The sequence below is a fragment of the Nomascus leucogenys genome, chromosome 8, assembly GCF_006542625.1.
Source record: "Nomascus leucogenys isolate Asia chromosome 8, Asia_NLE_v1, whole genome shotgun sequence".
NCBI lineage: Eukaryota > Metazoa > Chordata > Mammalia > Primates > Hylobatidae > Nomascus > Nomascus leucogenys.
Window position 1 is genome coordinate 43216044 of NC_044388.1, and position 20741 is coordinate 43236784.

The 20741-nt window shown below is 41.6% G+C and overlaps 1 protein-coding gene across 6 annotated transcripts in view; it reads right to left on the reverse strand.

Annotated features, from left to right (window-relative positions):
• The window catches only part of NSD3 (nuclear receptor binding SET domain protein 3), a 113977-nt gene extending 95004 nt beyond the window's left edge, over positions 1-18973 (reverse strand). For all 6 annotated transcript variants that reach the window (XM_030817119.1, XM_030817118.1, XM_030817116.1 and 3 more), the window contains exon 1: positions 18414-18973. The gene's annotated coding sequence lies outside the window, so the exon portion shown is untranslated. The remainder of the gene's footprint in view (positions 1-18413) is intronic.
• Positions 18974-20741: the final 1768 nt, after the last annotated feature.

Consider the following 20741-nt stretch of genomic DNA (forward strand, 5'->3'; position numbering starts at 1 on the left):
GGAACGCAGCTCTGCCGCTGACACCTTGATTTTAGTCCCATGTCAGACATCAAGAAATGTAAAAGAATAAATCTGTGTGGTTTTAAGCCATTAAGTTTGTTGGCCGGGCGCGGTGGCTCACGCTTGTAATCCCAGCACTTTGGGAGGCCGAGGCGGGCGGATCACTTGAGGTCAGGAGATCGAGACCACGGTGAAACCCCGTCTCTACTAAAAATACAAAAAATTAGCCGGGCGTGGTGGCGGGCGCCTGTAGTCCCAGCTACTCGGAGAGGCTGAGGCAGGAGAATGGCGTGAACCCGGGAGGCGGAGCTTGCAGTGAGCCGAGATCGCGCCACTGCACTCCAGCCTGGGCGACAGAGCGAGACTCTTGTCTCAAAAAAAAAAAAAAAAAAAAAAAAAAAAAAAAAGTTTGTTGTAATTTGTTACAGCAGCAACAAGGGTTTTTCTGAAAGCCTTTCCACTCACTTGGTTGTCTTCAGTTTCAGGTGCATCCCTATAAACAGAAGGAGGGGACGGACTCCTTAGATTCATTAACCTAAGATTTGGGGTACCCAAAATAGAAATATCACTTAAAAAAGAAGTCTTAGGCTAGGCGCGGTGGCTCATGCCTGTAATCCCAGCACTTTGCGAGGCCAAGGTGGGCGGATCACTTGAGGTCAGGAGTTCGAGGTCAGCCTGGCCAACCTGGTGAAACCCCGTGTCTACTAAAAATACAAAAAAAAAAATTAGCCAGGCATGGTGGTGCGCGTCTGTAGTCCCAGCTACTCAGGAGGCTGAGGTGGAAGGATTGCTTGAACCTGGGAGGTAGAGGTTGCAGTGAGCCAAGATCGTGCCACTGCACTCCAGCCTGGGTGACAGAGTAAGACTCCGTCTCAAACAACAACAACAAAAGAAGTCTTGCCCCATTGCAACATAAATAGTTCTATCTATAGATACAGGCATGATGATGTGACCTACAATTTGTCCCTGGACAACCAGGAAAAGCCATTAGATTTTAATTGCTGGTAGGGTGTTACTGTCATCTCTCACATAAGCAGAAGAAATGGAAAGGATTTCTCCCATTTCATTGGCACAGCTGCCGCAGCTTTCTATGCTCTGGAGTTTACTCTCATTCTAGAGGTAGACCTGATACAGATAACAAAATGGCAGTCAAGCCACTACTATGCATGACATAATAAAATGCTATGGGTCCTTTTACTACTAAAACATCTATTTAAGATTTTCAATTTCTGAAAACGAAAATCTCTGGGCCACACTGAATTTTGTGGCTGATTTTCATAAAAATATATAGGGAGAAAGAAAACTTGTAGTAATAAAGACAGCACTATAGTAAGAATTATTTTTTAAAGTCTTGTTAATTTAAACATATAATAGTCACAGTTTTAAGAAAAGCCCCTCATAGCCATCACAAAGAATTATATTAATCCAACATTTTTTCTAAAGAATAACCACTAGGTGGAAATTTATTTTGTAAAGATAAATAATGTGCAAGTTTCCTAAATAAACAGACTTTCAATCACATTTTAAAACACTACTCAAGAACAGGCATTTGAGTAAATCCCATAACCTCTGTTTTCCCAAATAAATGAGATTGACTAGTCAAAAACTGACCACGGAAATATTTTCTCATGTTTGTTTCCCTTTTCCAGCTCTACAAGGCGGATAGAATTTATTTAGTATATATCGTATGTCTGGACAAAAGTTTTGTTTTTAATTGAGTTCCCAGAGAAACATTTCTATACAAAATTAAACTAACCAGCTTGAATCACCCACACCAACACTGCCAAGATAAGCAAAAGCTGAGTCTCACCTTGCCTATTCCCAGACTCCAAGTGCCATGTTATATATCTTTCCCCTTGTAGAGTCCTATTTTTGTTTTTGTCTGTGATGTGGTTCACTACAGAACACCAACTATGTACAAGACCCTGTTCTAGATCTTGGGAAATCCAAGATCTAGTTTCTTGGAGAAATAAGATTCTAGTCTCATGGAGCTAAAATAAACAAGGAAATTTCAGATAGTGATATGCTACTATAAAACAGGGTAATACAATACAGGGACAGGGGGCTGGATTCTTTTCTTTGGAGACGGAGTCTCGCTCTGTCACTCAAGCTGGAGTACACTGGCACGATCTCAGCTCACTGCAACCTCTGCCTCCCAGGTTCAAGCGATTCTCTTGCCTCAGCCTCCAGAGTAGCTGCAATTACAGGTGCCCGCCATCATGCCTGGCTAATTTTTGTATTTTTAGTAGAGACGGGGTTTCCCCATGTTGGCCAGGCTGGTCTCGAACTCCTGACCTCAAGTGCTGGGATTACAGGCGTGAGCCACCGCACCCGGCTTAGATTCTTATTAAAAAAACTAATGAAACCAAAACCAGGAATCAGTCATATAGAGAGGCTGGAAAAAGACAAGGAAAAAGATGATCATCAGGTAATATCTTTTATTTCCTTTGAAGTTCACTCTGTTTCAGAGGCTTCTGAGTTATGGCAATAGTAAAAAGATTTAAATTATGGTTTACTCAAGTATTCCATGTAGTATAAAGTTTAAATCTTAAGTGTTATGTAAACATAACTGGTCCAAAATATACTGAAATGGAACTCTTGGGAGGCTGAGGCATGAGAATCATTTGAACCTGGGAGGCGAAGGTTGCAGTGGGCCAAGATCACACCTCTGCACTTCAGTCTGGGTGATAGTGTGAGACTCTGTCTCAAAAAAAAAAAAAAAAAAAATGCTGAAATGAAGGCAATGCATTCTGTATTTAAATCATTTTGTTGGTCGGCAATCTGTAGTCTGCTAGTAATTGCACTGATTAAAAGACTTAAAATATTCCAGCTTTCAAACAACTATTATTGATAAGTTATAGTTATCTTTCTTTCCCATGAATAATTTATTTACCATCTAACATAGCAAACACACTGGAAAAATGAGATTTTAAACATCTAGCCCACAAAAACACACAAATATAGTAATCACAAGGCAAAGAATGTACAATTATGTTCACATCTACTTAATTCTTTTTTTTTTTTTGAGACGGAGTCTCTCTCTGTCGCCAGGCTGGAGTGCAATGGTACGATCTCAGCTCGCTGCAACCTCTGCCTCCTGGATTCAAGCAATTCTCTGCCTCAGCCTTGCGAGTAGCTAGGACTACAGGCGCCCGCCACCACACCTGGCTAATTTTTGTATTTTTGGTAGAGACGGGGTTTCATCATGTTGGCCAGGATGGTCTTGATCTCTTGACCTCATGATCCGCCCGCATCAGCCTCCCAAAGTGCTGGGATTACAGGTGTGAGCCACCGCGCCCAGCCTATATCTACTTCTTTCCCTTCACTAAGAATAGCTAATTCTGGGCTAACCACATGTAGCTATTTAAATTTAAACAAGTTGAAATTAAATTACATTAAAAATTTAGTTCCTCAGTTACACTGGCCATATTTCAAGCATTCAACATCAACACGTGGCTAAGGTTACCATATTGGTCAGTGCAGATACAGAATATTTCTGTCATCACAGAAAATTCTATTAGACAGTGCTGATCTACATTATTTTTCAAATTTTACCTTAACAAAAACATCCTTTAAAAGCTTATAAAAAATAAGAATTACAAATTTTTAAAGAAATCTGTTAATATTACTGTGATGCTAGAAAGAAGTCACATAAGAGGAAGTTCAGCAAATAGATATCTATGCCAGAGTAAGACAAACTCATATACCTAGGGACAAGCAAAATGTCCACAAAGTAGAAGGATGTACTCTAACACTGGTCTTAGAGTCATGAGACTTGAATTTTAGGGCTGCTTCTACCTCTAACTTAGCTGCATAAATTCTGAGGACAGACAGTATCTTTGGGTTTTCATTTAACATCATAAGAAAGGTTGGATCAGGTGATCCACATATATAAAATGACCATGAAAAATGGGAAAATGAGCTGTGATTCCTCCTATTATCAATACATAAGTGTAGGGCTTGAGTTTTCATTCTGAAAAGAATATATATATATATATATATATGGTTAAAATACTAACTTTTGGCCAGGTGTGGTGGCTCATGCCTGTAATCCCAGCACTTTGGGAGGCCAAGGCAGGCAGATCACTTGAAGTCAGGAGTTCAAGACCAGCCTGGCCAACATGGTGAAACCTTGCCTCTACTAAAAATACAAAAATTGGTTGGGTGTGGTGGTGCATGCCTGTGGTCCCAGCTACTAGGAGGCTGAGGAGGGAGAATCACTTGAACCCAGGAGGTGGAGGTTGCTGTGAGCTGAGATTATGCCACTGCACTCCAGCCTGGGTGACAGAGTGAGACTCTGTCTCAAAAAAAAAATTAATAAAAAACCAACTTTAAATCTTATCTACCACCTTAACATTATTTAAGATGACCATTATTTGTAATATCAAACAATTATATGAAATTCACAACCAATACACTTAGCTACATAAATAGGATTTTAGGGAGTAAAATCAGCATGGCCACCATGATTCTCTTTACAAAATCCTAGTAAGGAATCATGGTGTGTTAGAGAAGTTGTATGTTTTCTTTTAACTTTTTTTTAACTTTTCTGAGTTTAAACTACTAATAGAGCAAAATACCTTTTTTTTTTTTTGAGACAGAGTTTTGCTCTTGTTGCCCAGGCTGGAGTGCAGCGGCATGATCTCGGCTCACTGCAACCTCCGCCTCCAGGGTTCAAGTGATTCTCCTGCCTCAGCTTCCCAAGTAGCTGGGATTACAGGCATGAGCCATCACACCCAGCTAAAGGGGGTTACACCATGTTAGTCAGGCCGGTCTCGAACTCCTGACCTCAGGTGATCCACTCGCCTCGGCCTCCCAAAGTGTTGGGATTACAGGTGTGAGCCACTGTGCCAGGCAGCAAATTATCTGTAAAGAATAACTGTGCTACTCCATAATCTGTTTAACTTCAGTGTTGTCACCTCAAATATTTTCTGAAACGTGTTCACTTTAAATTTTCCACTAAAAATTTAGAGAAAGATGTTTAGAGAAGGATGATGATTAAAGACATTAAAATATCCTGAATTAGGAAGTAACCTGCGTGAAGTAGAACTTAGTTAACAAAATACAAAATAGAAAACAACAACAAAAAAGTATTTCATTTAACCATAAATCCTGTCACTAAATTCAATCATACAGTTTTCACTTGACTATGATTCCATTAAGTTATACAACATTTTAGGTTGCTTTGTAGTTCGTATTTTTCTCCTGACTAAACCACATTACTATTGAGTTACCTTTTACCGATACAAAAGTTACTAGTAAAACACCGTTTCCCTTATCTATCTAGTTTAACCTCAACTGTCTTTGCTTTGTTGTTGACCACACCTGGCAACGACAGACGTGGTATTACCACTTGAAGGAAATTACATTATTTTCCAATCCTTTACAGCAAGGGTAGTTGCTCACAATGAAAATTACTACAAACAACTTTCATCAGTCATCTTGTTCCATTCACTATGAAATCTAGTAAACTAACAAATTCATCCACATATTTTCCTACCTATTTCCTGGACAAACTTTTAAATTATGGTAAAATGGTTTGAGATTGGTTCTTAAAATTTTGCAAGCATTCAAATTTACTTTCTTTTAGCTTGTATCCTCCATTCCCCAAAAAAAGGCAAAAGAGAATGTATGCCAAAGATGACATGTAGTTTTTAAAGCACTAAGCAATTTATTATATCTAAATAATAATTTACTAAGTTTATCTTTTCTATAAAGACCAGTTTGGGTTTTGTTTTTTTTGTTTATCGCTTTAGTATTTTAGGTTCAACATGTAGTATTTTAGTATTCAACATGTAGTTTTCAAAATAAGCAATAAAAGTTAGAAAATTCAGAATTTCATACTATATATCCAAATTTCACATCACCTATTTGTTTAATCAGAGCACCAAGCTTTGGTGAAGCTTTAGCCATCATGAGTTGTAATAAAACAGTGGAAGTAAAATTGGACTGGAAAGTTAACTTCATGTTCAAACTTGAACCAGCACGAATTCTCTTACCAATTAAGAAAAACTCATATAACCTAGGCAAAGATTCTCTTCAGGTATTAGTTGATGTTCAACTTTTAACTTCTATGAAAGTGAGTTTAGCCAATTGAGTTCAGTTCTTTTTCCATTAAACATGTGACTAAAGACTAGTTCATTTTGTGTACACTATTTTTCTTCTATTAAAAAAGTTATTCATTATCAACTATGTGTCTGGTACAGTTCTACACACACTCTAGTACTTCTAATTTGAATCCCTGTAACTCCAAGAATAATTTTCATTTGCACTTTTAGAGATAAGAACACTGATCTTCAGTGGTAAAGTGAAGTGGGGATAGGAACTCAGATCTCCTTGACTCTTGCCCTATACTTCACTGCCCTCCCAGTTTTGTTTTTTGTTTTTGTTTTTTTTTTTTTTTTGAGACAGAGTCTCGCTCTGTTGCCCAGGCTGGAGTGCAGTGGCACAATCTCAGCTCACTGCAACCTCTGCCTTCTGGGTTCAAGCGACTCTCCTGCCTCAGCCTCCTGAGTAGCTGGGACTACAGGCGTGCACCACAACGCTGGCTAATTTTTGTATTTTTAGTAGAGACAGGGTTTCACCATGTTGACCAGGCTGGTCTCAGACTCCTGACCTCAAGTGATCCACCCACCTCGGCCTCCCAAAGTGCTGGGATTACAGGTGTGAGCCACCACGCCCAGCCAGCCCACCCAGTTTTTAAAAAACGTTTTGTTAAATGGCTTAAGCAAACATAACAAAAGAACAACTTTCAGGGGTGAAGGTCAATTAGAACGAAGCAAACCTCTCTTAATAAAAAGAAACCCATATTTTCTATAAGGTGATAAGTTTGCTACAGTTAACTGTATAGGTAAAACATACTTTCCACAGATGTTTCCTAAAATAAAGTGTTTCTAAATCAAATTTGAACTTTTAAAAAAACATTTTAAACCATACACAATACTCTCTCAATAAAGACATTCTGACTGTCCAGGAGAATAATTTTTTTTTTTTTTTGAGACAGAGTCTCGCTCTGTTGCCCAGGCTCAGGAGAATAATTTTATAATACCTCATATTTTGTTTAATCAGCTTAAACTTAATATGTCAGGTTTTCTTAAAATGGGATGTAGAAGCATCATCTTCTCATGAAGGACTTTCTAAAATGTCACTCAAATGCATATAAACTATATATCACACAAGCTGTTGTGTTCCTGTATACTGTACTACACTTTAAATGTTACGAATAAATGCTATTTTTAAAACAAAACTTTATAATATTGCTGGGTTTAAATGGTTCAAACCTTTCTGGAAATGTTCTAAAATTGATTGTGGTGATGGTTATACAACCCTGTCAACATACTAAAAGCCACTGCATCGTATATTTTTTTTTTTTTTTGAGACAGAGTCTCGCTCTGTCACCCAGGCTGGAGTGCAGTGGCGCAATCTCGGCTCACTGCAAGCTCCGCCTCCCGGGTTCACACCATTCTCCTGCCTCAGCCTCTCCGAGTAGCTGGGACTGCAGGTGCCCGCCACCACGCCCGGCTAATTTTTTTTGTATTTTTAGTAGAGACAGGGTTTCACCGTGGTCTGGATCTCCTGACCTTGTGATCCGCCCTCCTCAGCCTCCCAAAGTGCTGGGATTACAAGCGTGAGCCACCGCGTCCGGCCCGTATACTTTAAATGGATGAATTTTACGGTATGTGTATTGTATCTCAATAAAACTATTATTTTAAAAAATCTTTCAAGAGAACAGTTTGGAAATATGTATCAAAAGCTTTCAAAATGTTTATATCTTTTAAGTAATTCTACTTCTAGGAATTTATTGTAATGAAATAATCAGCCATATAATTTTTTTTTAATGTATAAGGATGTCCATCAACTTACAATATCCCAAAATTGCAAGCTGCCTAAAAGACCTTCAACACAGAAGGGTAAACAGATAATAGCACACCTGTACATTGAAATTCTATATTGATTTTTTAAATCACAAACATTTATTTCATAATATATTAAATAATAAAACATGTTACAAAATAATATGGATGCACAATTCCAACTATGTAAAAAAAATACATACGAAAAAGTATTGGAAGGATATGGAACAAAATATTAATAGTAGTTACTTCTAGCTAGTAGAATTTTAGATAATTTTAATTTTCCTTATACCTTCTGGTTTTCAATTTCTTTGTATAAACAATCCTTACATAAATGTTATTTTAAAACTAGTCACTTTGGAGAAGTTCAAGTTTTCCATTAAAAAATAAAAACCAACAGGTGATAATGACACAGAAACCATGAGGTGAATAAAAGCATATTAACTCTACTGCATACACAAAGCCAAATTACCTGATTCATCTTTTTAAAAATATCAAATTATGTTTACTTCCACATCTAGGAAAACTAAACATACGTGTTCAAGATTTAAAATCGCTATCACCCATGCAGGGGAAAAATTAGCAAGAAATATATTTAACCTTCAGTGGGAGTAAAAAAGAATAACATGCTATTGCACTACAGAAAAGAATTCAAGGATACAATAAAGCAAGAAGTTTCTCACCACAATCTAATATGAAATACTATATTCTGATGCATTTGAATCTTGCAGAGATCATACAAAAGGAGACCAGAGTGACAAAATTATAATAACCAAATAAAGGCTTTAATTTATAAAAATGCCTTTCTCAAAGTTCACATTGCAGAGTTGTAGGCAAATAGACCGTATTCAGCAGGTACTCGGCAGGAAAAAAGCATTCAAGTTTTTCTGCTATCCTAATCCTCAAAAATCAACACTTAACCTTTCCAAATACCTAAGAAAATATTCTTGAAGGCCAGGAAAGCATAATGCAGTTTCTCCAGCTTCAAAAGAAATTTGGTTCTCTTGGCCAAATTACAGAAAAGTTAAAACTCAAGAAGTACCAAGGATGAAGGGTCAAACACAGATTGTCATCACTGATTACTTCTCAGGTTAATACTTTTTGAATGGTTCCAATACTGCGAAAGTATTGGAAACTTCTTAGTTAAGCTAAGAAATTAACAATATAGACAAATAGACATTTTCTAAGTAAGTCATTTTAGAGTTTGAATGTTAATTTAAAACCTAATCATTGAATCTTACCAAAAAGTGCAACAAGGATGAACTCTAAACAACATTTTGTATAAAATGGCACTTTCTTACAGGATTCAGTATTATTTTTTGTTATTCATTGGTAAGGTACTGAGATTTCAAATCACTAAACACAATAAATGTTAGAAAGCTACCTTAAAAACATTGTTCAGATACCCCTTCTGGCAATAATTAAAAATTGGTTATTCAGTTTTTATATTCGTTGAACTCGCATGGTTATGAATTCTTCAGGTTCTTTTTTTTTTTTTTTTTTTTTGAGACACAGTTTCGCTCCTTCGCCCAGGCTGGAGTGAAGTGACGCAATCTCGGCTCACTGCAACCTCCGTCTCCTGGGTTCAAGCGATTCTCCTGGCTCAGCCTCCTGAGTAGCTGGTATTATAGGCGCCTGCCACCACACCCGGCTAATTTTTGTAGTTTTAGTAGAGACGGGGTTTCGCCATGTTAGCCAGGCTGGTCTCCAACTCCTCACCTCAGGTGATCCGCCCGCCTCGGCCACCCAAAGTGCTGGGATTACAGGCATGAGCCACTGCGCCCAGCCTCAGGTTCTTACTACTATAAAAACAAAAACAAACAAACAAAAAAACCACCAGCCGGGCGCGGTGGTTCAAACCAAAGCAATACCATCTAAACCAATGAGGTTGTCTCTTCAGCTTTTCTTCAAGGACTTATTACCTGGGTGATAGTTACCCGATGTTCACTTCCTTATTTTTTTTTTTTTTTTTTTTGAGACGGAGAGTCTTGCTTTGTCGCTCAGGCTGGAGTGCAGTGGCGCAATCTCAGCTCTCTACAACCTCAGCCTCCCTCATTCAAGTGATTCTCCTGCCTTAGCCTCCCGAGTAGCTGGGATTACAGGCGTGTGCCACCACGCCTACCTAATTTTTATATTTTCACTTCCTAATTATTTGTTTATACTGTACATTCAAGTTTTACATGCTTTTTTAATATTTCACATTTCATAACATAAAAGGCTTTAAAATGCCAATTTCTTAGTTTTTGTTTTTTACATATAGCTTTCTTAAGCCTTCACAGCTAAGAGAAATTAGATAACATAAGATTCAATAGACACAATATTGTCTTGGCTATGGCCCAAATGCCACTAGGCTTATCTCCATATGATCTTCTTAATCTCAAATCAATTTGATAAACTAATTTTTTTAACCTATGAAATCCCAATAAGCTACCCATTCTTAAATTTAAAATGCCTCCCTATAAGGATCACTTGAGGCCAAGTGTTCAAGGCCAACCAGGCAACAAAGTGAGACTCCATCTCTACAAAAAAATTTTTAAAAATTTAAAAAAAATTTTTAAAAATAGGTCCCCTAGGGGGACCAGCACAGTGGCTCATGCCTATAATCCCAACACTTTGGGAGGACGAGGAGGGAGGATTGGTTGAGCCCAGCAGCTCAAGACCAGCCTGGGCAACTTGGCAAAACTCTGTCTCTACAAAAAAAAAAAAAAAAAGCAAAACTAGCTGGGTGTGGTGGCACACGCCTGTAAGTCCCAGCTACTCAGAAGGCTGAGGTAGGAGGATCACCTCATCCTGGGAAGTTGAGGCTGCAGTGAGCCATGACTGTGCCACTGCACTCCAGCCTAGGTGGTAGAGGAAGACCCTGTCTCAAAAAAAAAAATTAGTTGGGCAGGGTGGCACATGTGTGTAGTCATAGCTACTCCAGAGGCTGAGGCCAGGAGAACTGCTTGATCCAAGGAGTTCAAGACTGCAATGAGCTAGAATCATGCCACTACACTCCAGCCTGGGCAAGACAGCAAGACCCTGTCTCTAAAAATGAAAAAATAAAAATAAACCTCCTATATATCTTAGGAAATATATATATAACTTACACCAAAATAAGAAAAAGCACATCTATAGTAGAAAAATACTTGTTACTTAATATTTAATTATCTATTAGGATGTGGGTAATATAAGCTATGAAGAAAAATCAGGACACACACACTCTTAATTTGTTTTAAGTAATCATACAGAGCCAGGCGCAGTGGCACCTGCCTGTAGTCCCAGCTACTAGAGAAGCTGAGACATGGAGACTGCTTGAGCCCAAGAGTTTGAGTCCAGCAGAGGCAACAGAGCCAGACCCTGTCTCACAAAAAAGAGAAAAGATTAATTATACTGAAATCTGAAAATTTTATTCTCCGTAACATGACAGTCTATTTGGCCTGAAGGGGTCTCTGAAATCTTAACTTTCTCATCTTTAGACTGAGTTAAATAATTCTTGCCTGGGCGCAGTGGTTCACGCCTGTAATCCCAGGACTTTTTGAGGCCGAGGTGGATGGATCACGAGGTCAGAAGATCGAGACCATCCTGGCTAACACGGTGAAAATCCATCTCTACTAAAAATACAAAAAATTAGCCGGGCGTGCTGGGGGGCGCTTGTAGTCCCAGCTACTCGGGAGGCTGAGGCAGGAGAATGGCGCGAACCCGGGAGGCGGAGCTTGCAGTGAGCCGAGATGGAGCCCCTGCACTCCAGCCTGGGCAACAGAGGGAGACTCCGTCTCGAAAAAAAAAATTTTAAAAAAATAAATAAATAATAATTCTTGTGCTTTCTAACTTCACATTTTAAAAAAGCCAAGTTATTCTGTGGGAATTCTACCAAATACCTCAGACGATGCCAAATAAATGTAAGGTATTATTCATGTTTTCTTTCTGTGCTACACATGGCTAAAACTGAAACAGTATGAATATTAACAATTTTCATTTTCCTAGTCACTTTCTCTAAGTAGCCCTAAATGTAGATGGAAAAAAGAACCTAGTAATAAAATATTAGAAGGGGGAAAAAGTTATCACTGTAGATCAGTTAATGACGATAAAGATCCACATCTAAAAAAACAAGCTAAGAATACTTTTTCAAAGAGCTTTTTCAAATTCAAAATCTTATCAAAAAAGTTGTACTTTAGGAGTAACAACACATCCATGTGGTAAAAACTGAACATTCTCTAAGTCCACAAAATTTAAAATATACCTTTACCTTCTTTTCATGCTACACAGTGCAGGTACAACATACTACAGAAGTGTTTAAAGTCTTTGTTACATATTTACTAAGAGCAACAGCAAAAATGAAAACAAAACTGTAAGCTTTTTTAAAAAAGGTTAGGTAATGTTAGTATAAGCAATTTCTTAAATTTGTCCTTATTAATGTTAATAAAAATATAAGTATTATTATTAACTTATAATTTATAAAAAGACTGGCCTGCAGAAATAAAATTCACCATTCATTTAAAAACTCAAATGCTGGACATGTTTATTAACAAATAAATGAATCATCTTAGTTGCTTTTTCAAAAAATAATAGACTGCTTTTTTAAAAAAAAGTAAAACTAAAAACAGAATTGCATTGAAAAACAGATTTTATAGACAGATGCCAAGTTCTAAGCATTTTTAAAGCTTTAACGATTTTAATTTCTTAAGTGTCTACAACAGACAAGACTTTTTGTTTTAAAAGATCCCAATGAATAAGTAACCCATTTTCTTCTTGATAGAAAAAAAATTTTAAATAAACAAAGTAATCAACAGTCCCTGCTAAGATTTTTAACTTAGCAGTTAACTTTTTAACTTTTCAAATAGGGATTTTTAGCTCACTTTAAAATTTTTACAATGTCTCTCTTTTTTTTCCAGGTCCTTTTGTAAGACCATGATGGACCTCTAATTTTTTTCATTTCATCGTTATCTTATTTTATTGATAATTTTATTCAAACAAGAAAAAGTCCACTAAAATCCACTTCATACAAAAACACACACTTCAAGATAACTTGGACACAATTCATTTTTGCATGTAAAAATATTTTGTGCATATATGTTCACAACATGGTGAATAAAATATGAAAAAATACAAGATCTCTTGCCTCACGGCAGCTTACTCCCCTTTAACTCTTTATACTAAATATACTTAACCTTAAGTTTGCCCCCTCACCTTGAGCTTTCATAGGCAGCTTTAATTCTTTCTTTCTTTTTTTTTTTTTTTTTTTTGAGACGAAGTTTTGCTTTTATTGCCCAGGCTGGAGAGCAATGGCGCGACCTCAGCTCACTGCAACCTCTGCCTCCCGGGTTCAAGCGATTCTCGTGCTTCAGCTTCAAGAGTAGCTGGGATTACAGGCGCACACCACCGGGCCCGGCTAATTTTTTGTATTTTTAGTAGAGACGGAGTTTCACCATGTTGGCCAGGTTGGTCTTGAACTCCTGACCTCAGGTGATCCACCCGCCTTGGCCTCGCACAGTGCTGGGGTTACAGGCGTGAGCCACTGCGCCCGGCCAGGCAGCTCCAATACTTTAAGGAAGTAATAGGTTGTGCTGTAAAGAACCAAATAACGGGTTTGTCACAAAAGCCCCGGACTTCACTTCCATAGGCCTCAGTTTTCTCTCTTGTAAAATAAAGTAGTTGTACTGTCTCTCTTCCATTTAACAGGCTATTAGGAACTTAATGCAGGACCAACTATTATTTACTTATAATAGCAAAACCTGCTAACAAACTAAAGTTAATCAATGTTTTAAACAATGGAATACTTACAAGACTCTTTAAAAAAAAGCTGTGGATCCATATGTACTGATTTTTATTGTTTTTGTTTTTTGTTTTGTTTTGTTTTGTTTTTGAGACGGAGTCTCGCTTTGTCTACCAGGCTGGGGCGCAGTGGTACAATCTCAGCTCAGTGCAACCTCCGCCTCCTGGGTTCAAGCGATTGGCCTGTCTCAGCCGCCGGAGTAGCCGGGATTACAGGCACGCACCACCATGCGCAGCTAATTTATGTATTTTTTGTAGAGACGGGGGTTTCACCATGCTGGCCAGCTGGTCTCAAACTCCTGATCTCAAATGATCTGCCCGCCCCAGACTCCCAAAGTGAGGGAATTACAGACGTGAGCCACCATGCCTGGCCTTGTTTTGTTTCTGAGACGGAATCTCACTCCGTCATTCAGGCTAGAGTGCGGTGGCGCAATCTCAGTTTATTGCGGCTTCCCCCTCGGGGTTCAGGCAATTCTCCCATCTAAGCCTTCCGAGTAGCTGGGATTACAGGCGCCGCCACCACACCTGGCTAATTTTTGTATTTTTAGTAGAGATGGGTGTTTCCTCCTGTTGGCCAGGCTGGTCTCAAACTCCTGACCTCAAGCAATCCGCCTGCCTCAGCCTCCCTCCCAAAGTGCTGGGATTACAGGCGTAAGCCACTGCGCCCAGCCGTGGATCCATAGGTACTAATTTAAAAAGATGTCCCAGATAGGCTGTTAAAACGAAAAAGTGGCCAGGTGCGGTGGCTCACACTTGTAATCCCAGCACTTTGAGAAACCTCGTCTCTACTAAAAATAGAAAAATTAGCCGGCATGGTGGTGCATGCCTGTAATCCCAGCTACTCGGGAGACTGAGGCAGGAGAACCGCTTGAACCGGGAGGTGGAGGTTGCAGTGAGCCACGATCGCGCCACTGCACTCCAGCCTGGGCAACGACAGCAAAACTGTCTCAAAAAACAGACAAAAAAACAAAAAAACAAAATGCAGATAGTATGATCCATTTGTAAATATTTTAAGAGAAATATACACATACATGCATAGAAGTTTTCCAGAAGGACATACAAGAAACTTCAAGTGGTTATCAGTGGAGAGGAATGCTAACTTTATTTTTTTAACTTCTTAGCCTTCTATGATATGTGAATATGTGAATAACTTTTTTTTTTTTTTTTTGAGATACTCCAACCTGGGCAACAAGAGCGAAACTCCGTGTCAAAACAAACAAACAAACAAACAAACTCCATCTTGACCAGGCGTGTTGGCTCATGCCTGTAATTCCAGCACTTTGGGAGGCCGAGGTGGGCAGATCACGAGGTCAGGAGTTTGAGACCAGCCTGGCCAACATGGTGAAACCCTGTCTCTACTAAAAAAAATACAAAAATTGGCCGGGCACGGTGGCTCACGCCTGTAATCCCAGGACTTTAGGAGGCCGAGGCAGGTGGATCACGAGGTCAGGAGATCGAGACCATCCTGGCTAACACCGTGAAACCCCGTCTCTACTAAAAAATACAAAAAATTAGCAGGGCATGGTGGCGGGCGCCTGTAGTCCCAGCTACTCCGGAGGCTGAGGCAGGAGAATGGTGTGAACCTGGGAGGCGGAGCTTGCAGTGAGCCAAGATCATGCCACTGCACTCCAGCCTGGGCGACAGAGCGAGACTCCATCTCAAAACAAAAACAAAAACAAAAAAACACAAAAATTAGTCGGGCATGGTGGCATGTGCCTGTAATCTCAGCTACTCGGGAGGCTAAGGCAGGAGAATCACTTGAACCTGGGAGGTGGAGGTTGTAGTGAACTGAGATCGCACCATTGCACTCCAGCCTAGACAACAAGAGTGAGACTCCATCTCTCAAAAAAAAAAAAAAGTACTAACTTCATAAAACTGTTAGGAGGATAAAAGGAAATTATGCATGTGAGACACTCGGCATAGCACAGTGTGAGGACAACTGTGAGCAGCTATTAGTGGATTATGAATATTATTGTAAATTCCAGAAACTGCTGTCATTATAATCAGATTCGACAGTTCACTCAACAATCATCAATTTCAAAGACAGTTTCCTTTATCCAAAACTCATTCAGCCTGATCAGTGTAAGGGAGGGCATTTGTTAATTTAAGGGTTAGGAAAAAAAAAAAAGCCAACACAGGTAACAGGTGGGCTGATGGACATATTAATTGGTTTTAAGTGTTATTTAACAAGAGTAGGCTTCTTTGTATATGAATACCTGTGCAAGGAACCAGGATACTTATGACAGCTGGGCAGGAACCCTGATCTTTAAAGGATGCTGCATACATAAAAATAAATTTTTTCTTTTTTTTTTTAAGCAATGAAAGCTTTCAACACAAATTTTTCTATTTAATGATTGCTTATTTTCCTAAAAATTTACAGCACTGATAGCTCATGCACACAATTTACCAGCTAATTACAAATAACATGTCAATCAAGTAGGAGATATAAAACCGAAATTGCCGTAAAAATAAATTCCAGAAAAAGCATGCTGAATTTTTTTTTTTAATGCAACTGTTCCTCACAGAATTTCAAACAAATTCAGGCTGAATATTATCAAATTAAAATACTCCAAGCTGTAAATCTGGCTTTTACACTAAAAGCACCCTCTCAAAGTACCACTTTAACAACATTCAATTTCATTTTTCTAACAAACCAAGAATATATCCTAAGCTTCTATATAACAACTGAGAGGATGTTGCCATTTAGGTAGGTTAAATGTAGTTCGACTGGTTTGAGTCCACCATATTACAATGTTAACAGGCCTTCTTGGTATTAGAGAACAGTTTCAATATCAATGTGATAGGTTAAAGTTTGGATTACTCCAACTGCTATAATAAAAACAAAAGGTCACACACACACATTTAATCCTCTTCAATATGAAATAAAATAGGCTGTACTTAACACCAATGTATGTACTATAAATTTGTCAGGATTTAAACCTTAGAGTAGTAATTATTTCAAATTGTACAAGTAGTTACAGTTGAATATATTAGTTACTGTAGTTTCCTGAGAGTCACCTGAAGTTCCAATCAAAAAACGAACGAACAAACAAAACAACAACAAAAAAACCCCTGGCATCTCAATGAGACTCTAAGAACTGCATGCCTACTTCATAGATCATTGCACTGTGCTGAACTGGCATCTGGAGATTGTATTGAGCTAGCTACATGAAGGCAAAGAGAAGAGATGGGGGAAAGAGAGTTTATTTAAAAAAGAAAATACTATTCTTAACACACTCATCACTCTTAACATGCTCATCACCTATAAGCAAGAGCTATCAGAAATACTATTTAAAAATACATACATTTCTAATTTTTCAACATTCAAAATACAGCAAGCCGATAATCTACCACAAGCAGAGCTTCCTACCCCTTTCACCCGGACACAGCGCTTTGCCAAGAGCACAGGCCCAAGTAAAATAACCGATGCAATTTCCTTGTTTACTTAAAGAATTGCAGAAAACATGTTGACTGCTTCTGAGGCTTCTGAAACAAACGAATTTTCCATACGTAAAAGACTTCATGATCATGTTTGATATGTAAGCGTAGTAATGATTCCTTCAGCTAGTAAAAATCTAGTTTTAAATTGATTAAAAGGGTTAAATTTACACTGCAGCTCATTAGCATACCTTGTTTGCAACCAGAAGGAAGAGGGTAAAGAGAGGGAGAAAAGCAGCAAAAACACACAAGATGGAAAACATCACTACCTCCTTTGGCGGTTATGAATAATTTAAAATGACCCAAGATGTAAGGGGAAAAGAGTTCGTGAATAGAAAGAAAGGGGGCTAACAGTCTGAACTGGCCCCTTCCAGATTCATACTGATGTCGGAGAGGAAAAGGAATTTATTTACACTGCAGTGCCTGGCAGCAAACATGGCTGCCCCTGCCCCCTTTAAATCGGAATAATCTTCACTCCCTCCCCAAAACCATCAAATTATGACCATGTCTCTCCCTGCCTCCTTTCCATAACACAAACACATCGCCTCCTCCCTCAAAACAGTAAAACCCACACCTCCCCATTTCACAACAATCACAATCCCATAACCACTAGCTTCTCTATTCTCTAGCCTTGAAAGAAAGGCACAGAATACACACAAATATAGGAACAAAAGGCCTCCCTGCCTAACACTTTAACGACCTCCATCCCCTTCTTTTCCTCCCATTCTGACGCTAAGTCGATCGTTCTCATCCCTGTCACCATTCAGTTAATTTCCTTCCCTAGCCCAATCCTGTCTTTCAGTTTCCTGCGTCTATTTCCCATTCTCCTATTGCAGCCTGCCTCATCCCTTTTCCTAATCCACCTTTTCCTTCACTTCTATTCCTCATTTCTCCCTTCATTCCCATAAAATGCCCCATTTCTCCAGCAAATTTATCCCCTTCCCCCAGACTCTTCAGGTTCCCACATTCCAACCCCAAACCTCCCTATTTATCAGTCCACCCAGGTCTCTAATCTCCATGCAACTCTTCTCCCCTTTCCCTGCCCCTCCCCGATCCATCCTTATCCCCGCCCCCATCCCACTTCTCCCAGTTCCCAGCTCAGCGCCACTCCGACTCCGATCCCACTCCCACCTCCCCTGCCCCACCCCCCAATTCCCTCCACACCCCCCACCTTGCCATCTGCTCCTCCGTCAGGACTCCCCTCGAGCCCTTTCAGGCCACCCGCTTCCCCTTCCATTCCTCCTGGGGTCTGGCGCTCCATCCCTAGGTCGCCCCCTCCCCGTCGTTCCCTCCTCAGCCCTTCCTAGCACTACACACGCGCGCGCGCGCACACACACACACACATACACACACGCACACGCACTTTACCTTCAGTTTGTTCCATTCTAACCCCCCGGCCGTGTCAGTGCGATCACAGGAGAGACACGGAGGCCCGGAGTGGGGCTGCGGTGCGGGCAGCCGCTGGGGCCGCGCGGGGAGGAGGCGGAACCGAGCTAGGCCGCATGAAATCCCCTAGCTAGATTTTCCCCGCGCCGGACGCCTCTGCCATGGCGGCCGGCACCGAGGAGGGCCACGGCCGGGCCGGGCCGGGCGTGCTGCGGGAAGAGGAAGGCTCGGGAGGTGGGATGGGAAGGAGAGGCCGAGGGACGGGGGTCGCCGCGCCGCCGCTGCTGCCAGAGAGGAGCCTACGGCTGGCAGCCGGGCCTGGGTAGCACGGTCCTCGGGGCTCGGCTTGGAATTCGCACGCCTCTCCGCGGCGACCTGTGCACAGCCCCCTCGGCCTCCGCCTCCGTGCTGGCCGCCGCCGCCGCCGCCTCTCCCGCCGCCGCCGCCGCCGCGCACAAAGCCCCCCCACCCCGACTCTCGGGGCGCCGCCGCCGCCAAATCCTCAGCCCCTCATTGGCCGCGGGCCGCGGCGCCTGCCGGGAAATGCAGTCCCGGATTCGGGACGCTGGGGCTCCGGAGGAAGCGGCGAGTCAGCGGGGCGGAGGGGGCGGGAGCGCGAACCAGGAACGCCCGCGGCCGCTAGCGTCTGGACGACTAGGGAGACCGGGCGAGAGGGCTGAGGGACGGGGAGGGACTGTACGTGGGAGAGTGTCACACAAAACACCCCGGGAAGCCGGAGGAGGCGTGGAAAGGTGGGGCCCGGGAGGTAAAACTGGGCTCGGCACGTTCAGTGAGGCTGATTAAAGAACAGCGCGCAACCAGCGCCATATGGCGCTCCTCAGGGTGACTCGGCTCTCTAGCTCCTAAGGGTTAGAAGGGACCTCGCACGGTCCCCGGTGGGTGACCGCGCGAGGGCGGGGCAGTCCAGGCGACCCCTGGGCCGTCACCCGTCCTACAGCTGTCAGGAAAGGGCTCCCGTTCCAGGATGGTCTGCATCTGGAAAGCCGAGGGCGATGCAAGACCGCCTTGGCGTCGGTCTCCCTCTCAGCCCCAGCTGAGTTGTCGGATGGTCCCCCTCCCCTGGTTGCAAGCAGTAGGAGGCCCGGCCGGCGGCGCCGGCTCGCTGAGGGAGCGCCCCGACCTCCCCGGCAGGCGCCGGCCCTGCGCGCCTCTTCCTGCTTTGCTGCGGCCCGGAGGCTTGTGGGTAACCGGGAGGACGACGTCAGCGCCCGCCGCATCCCCGGGTGCCCCCCAGCCGCGGGGGACCGCGACGGCTCCGTGACCGTCACGTGCCGGGGGCCGCGGCTGCTCGCGGCCAGACTTTCGCATCGAGGGACGTGAGGGACATTTGTTCTAGACGGCCCAGATAAGAACGAGAGGAGGAACCGGGAGGCAATTCTTCGTCATCCTCTAGCCCCCCGCATCCTAGGAAACGTATGGAAAACAATGGAAGGTTAAGTGTGTGCACAGTGATCTAGCCCTGCAGGAGTGTGCCGACCAGGTGATATTTCCTGGGGCCTGGTGATAAGGATTTGGAAGGTTACAGCACAGAGACGTGAACGTAAAAAGGAAACACAGGCAGCAAGCAAATGAGGAAACCGATACTCTGTTCTGAGAATAAAGCCATTTTACTGATAGACGTCATACTCTGTAGACGTTATAGTGCTAGATGTCTTTGGTACTATTACAAGAAATTAGATATCTGTATCTTTAAATGTCACTTAAGGAAATTAAAAGATTCCTACAGATCAGTTATTTAAAAGGGTACTAATTATGAACTAGTTTTTTTTTTTTTTTTTAAACGTAACCCGGTTAATACTACTAAGGATGATACTGAGAATTATCAGTATTGGCCGGGCGCGGTGGCTCACGCCTTTGGGAGGCCGAAGCAGGCGGATCACGAGGTCAGGAAATCGAGACCATCCTGGCTAAGACGGTGAAACCCCGTCTCTACTAAAATACAAAAAATTAGCCGGGCGTGGTGGCGGGCGCCTGTAGTCCCAGCTACTCAGGAGGCTGAGGCAGGAGAATGGCGTGAACCCGGGAGGCGGAGCTTGCAGTGAGCCGAGATCGCACCACTGCACTCCAGCCTGGGCGACACAGCGAGGCTATGTCTCAGAAAAAAAAAAGTTCTCATTACTATTAATCATTAAATATTTTTAAACGTATGCTTTAAGTAGTACCACAAGTTAAAGCTATCAGTAAAAGCATACTTTTTATTTATGATATGCCATTTTAAAACACAGATGGCCAAAGCGGGCCACCAAGTCTAGCTTAATTCTATCTCCAGGAAAGAGGGATTAAATTAGT